This window comes from Lynx rufus, unplaced genomic scaffold (genome assembly GCF_022079265.1).
Source record: "Lynx rufus isolate CCGP_SWC_20201006 ecotype Redwood Valley unplaced genomic scaffold, mLynRuf1.p SCAF_2, whole genome shotgun sequence".
NCBI lineage: Eukaryota > Metazoa > Chordata > Mammalia > Carnivora > Felidae > Lynx > Lynx rufus.
The window spans coordinates 45,872,320-45,876,208 of NW_025814834.1; the positions used below are offsets into that span (position 1 = coordinate 45,872,320).

The window sequence follows — 3,889 nt, forward strand, 5'->3', positions numbered from 1 at the left end:
TTATTTTTTTTTAAAAATCTTAATCCATACTTTTCTCTAAATACAAAAATAAACTCAAGGTAGTTCATAAAATTAAAGGAAACACCAAAAACCACAAACCACTAGAAGAAAACGTGAGAGAAAATCTTTTTGATTTTGGGTAAAGTTTTCTTAGATGTAACACCAAATTCACAATATATCAAAGAAATAGTTCATATATGGAACATCATCAAAATTAAGAACTTTTGCTTTTTGAACAAAACTGTTAAGGAAGTGAAAACAGAAACCAAACATGGGTAGAAAATATTTGCAAACCGCACATCTAGCAAATAACTTATTTTCAGAATACATAGAGAACTCTCAAAACTCAATATTGAAACAGCAAACAATCCAATTAAAAAGAAAGAGTGTTTGCTTTGACAGCACATATACTAAAATTCGAACGATACAGAGTAGATTAGCATGGTTCTTGAGCAAGGATAACACACAAATTTGTGAAGGGTTTCATGTTTGAAAAAAAGAAAAGCAAACAGATGATTTGAATAGCTACTTTATCAAAGAATATATATATATATGTCTGTGTGCGTATATAAATATATGGTAAAAAGTACATGAAAAGATCATCATTAATCACTGGAGAAACATAAATTAGAACAATTAGATAACACTGCACACCTATTAGAAATATTAGAAAGTCTAAAATTAAAATACTGATGAGGTGTTAAAATGTTGGTTAAGATGTATAACAACTGAAACCCTCACACACTGCTGGCATAAACACTAAATATAACAACTGCTTTGAAAAATAGTTTTCAGTTTCTTAGGAAGTTAAATATACTTTTACCATATGACCCAGTCATTTCATTTCTAGCTATTGTCGCAATAAAAATGAAAGCATATTTCATTTGCTTGTTCACAAATGTTATTTGTAATAATCCTAACCTGGAATCAATCCCTATCTCCAACAAAAGGTCAATGGATAACAAATTGTATAATTTGGTATACAATGGAATACTACTCAGTTATTAAAAGCAATGAACTATGGATTCAGTCACCAATCTTGAAACAAATGAAAATAGTTACGCTGAGTGAAACAAACCAAACCAAAAAAAGTATGTAGTATTTGATTCTACTTTTATGAAATTCTATAAAATGCAAATCCACCTATAAAGACAGAAAGCAAATAAATGGTTGTCTGGGATGGAGGGAGTGGGTAAAGTATATATAACACCTTTAAAGATGTAAAACAATAAACACACAATTGCTTTAATATTTCCAATATTAAAAAAAAAAAAAAAAAACAAGGTTGCTGGCGTGCCGGGGTGGCTCGGTCAGTTAAGTGTCCAACTCTTGATTTAGGCTCAGGTCATGATCTCATGGTTCCTATGATCAAGCCCCGCGTTGGGCTCTGCGCTGATGACATGGAGCCTGCATGGAATTCTCTGTCATTCCTCTCTGCCCCTCCTCAATTCGCACACACTCTCTCTCAAAATAACTAAACATTAGGAAAAAAACCCAAGGATGCATGCAATTAACTAAGTGAAGTTTCCTCTTAGTGCATAAAAGAAAATATTTCAGTAAGACAAACTTCTAAAGAAGAGAACTATAGATTTGAAGGGTTCTTTACAAATCAGTCATTATTAAAGAATTGCTCATTCTCTTGAAACTATTGCTGAGCCACATGCCATTTTTTTTTATTTTTTTTTCAACGTTTATTTATTTTTGGGACAGAGAGACACAGAGCATGAACGGGGGAGGGGCAGAGAGAGAGGGAGACACAGAATCGGAAACAGGCTCCAGGCTCCGAGCCATCAGCCCAGAGCCTGACGCGGGGCTCGAACTCACGGACCGCGAGATCGTGACCTGGCTGAAGTCAGACCCTTAACCGACTGCGCCACCCAGGCGCCCCGCCATTTTTAAAATATGGAAATTTTGGGGCACCTGGGTGACTCAGTTAGGCATCCGACTTCAGCTCAGGTCATGATCTCATGGTTCATGAGTTGGAGCCCTGCATCAGGTTCTGTGCTGACAGCTCAGATCCTGGAGCCCGCCTTGCATTCTGTGTCTCCCTCCCTCTCTCTGCCCCTCCCCTGCTCATGCTCTGTCCCTCACTCTCAAAAATGAATATACTTAAAAAAAAAATTAAAATATGGAAATTTCATTACTTTTTCTACAAAGTTTTTAATCAATTTGTATGCCTAAATATATTCCCAGCAAGTAACTCATTTAAGGAAAATGATTTCTTTTAAGTTTTTTTTCCTTTAAAGAAATAAAATGCTAGATATAACAAGAATATGGCCTTGTGAAAAGAAGCAGGTGGAAATATATTAGTAGCCACATGTTTCATATAGAAAATCACCTCCTTAAGATGCTCAACTTCACAAATGTGTAAAGAATAGCTCTGTGGCAGGTGGCAAAATGACTCACCAAAGATGTTCTAATTCCTAGAACCTGTGAATTTGTTAAATTCCAGTGCAAAAGGATTAAAGAAGTAGATGGAATTCAGGTGATCAGTGGGTTTTAAAATAGAGTGATTATCCCTATTACCTGCATGGGTTCAAAATAATCACAAGGTTTCTTAAATGTGGAACAGTAAGGCAGTAAGGTAGAGTAATATGATGTAAAAAAGATTCAACCAGCCATTGCTGACTTTGAAGATGGAAGGAAGCCACAAATCAAGTCATGAGGTGGCCTCTAGAAGCTGGAAAGTGCAAAGAAAACTCCCCTCCAGAGCCTCCAGAAAGGCATAGAGCCCTACCAACCCCTTAAGTTTAGTTTGTGAGACCCATTTTGGACTCCTGATCTCCAGAACTGTAAGATAATAAATGTGTGTTGTTTGAAGCCACTAAGTGTGTGGCATTTCATTACAGCAATAGAAAACTAATACAATCTTTATACTTTCAATCAGTATAAAAGACTATGGCTCTGCCTGCCAGGAAATTACCATCCTGGGCTTTTATGTCACATGAATGAATGTACGGAAAGACAGTTTTTCTCAAGTCACACAGTAAATTAAATATTCTCTGTGTAGTATCTGTTGAGATCAAACTAGCTACCTCAATTAAAATTTATGAGCTAAGAAAACGATGGGGCAAAAGTGACAACCAATATTACTTCAAAAATCCTTTAATTTGTTTAAAAAACAGTAGCTTTATACCTTGTGCTTTTCCTTAATAGTTTTGATGGATTTTGTCAACAGGTGCTCTGGTGAAGGTGGGAAGGAGTCTTGGATTTTAATGAAAATAAATCTTGCTGTCACCTCCCAACTGGACAGAGATCTGCTACTATGGCAAGTGCAATTTGTTTAGAACTTCCATACATGCTTCTCTTTGCCAAACATAACACCATCATCATCATCATCATCATCATTATTACTACTACCAGTACTGCCACTAATATTTTATTGCCTCAATTACCTATAGAAAGCCATATTATTTACATCAAAGTAAAGAGCACCATTAAAATTCATAAAATTTTTCAATTATTTTATTACAAACTATGTGGTTTATTTTGGCACGGTGTATGTATTTTTGAGACATTCTAAAAAGCCACAGCAAAAGAAGAAAACTATACAAGTCTCTCCCCACCCACTCGTCATCATCACCAAAGACTGAGTTTTTAACTGACACTCTGAATGGAAATATATTAACTTCTCATTCTTTTATCCAGAAGTCATGTCTAACACTGCCAATGTGTAATACGTGTTCTGACCACCCTATTCTTGACCTCAAATGGCACCTGTCCTCAAATGAAATGGAAGCATTTATACAGGAACTAGAAATGGTGTGTGTCATTACAATATGACAGCCAAAGGGTGTTTTTTTTTAAGTGTTGTTTATTCCAAAAAGCATGCCCTTCACTATTCTAGAATTGTCTCTTGACATTTTTCCGCTAAAAAAATTTACCAACA

General features: G+C 35.5%; 1 non-coding gene across 1 annotated transcript; it reads left to right on the top strand.

Annotated features, from left to right (window-relative positions):
- The first annotated feature begins 386 nt into the window (after nt 1-386).
- LOC124516735 (U6 spliceosomal RNA) lies at nt 387-493 on the top strand. The gene has a single exon (XR_006963143.1). It is a non-coding gene; the product is annotated as a U6 spliceosomal RNA (small nuclear RNA).
- The last annotated feature ends 3,396 nt before the right edge of the window (nt 494-3,889 follow it).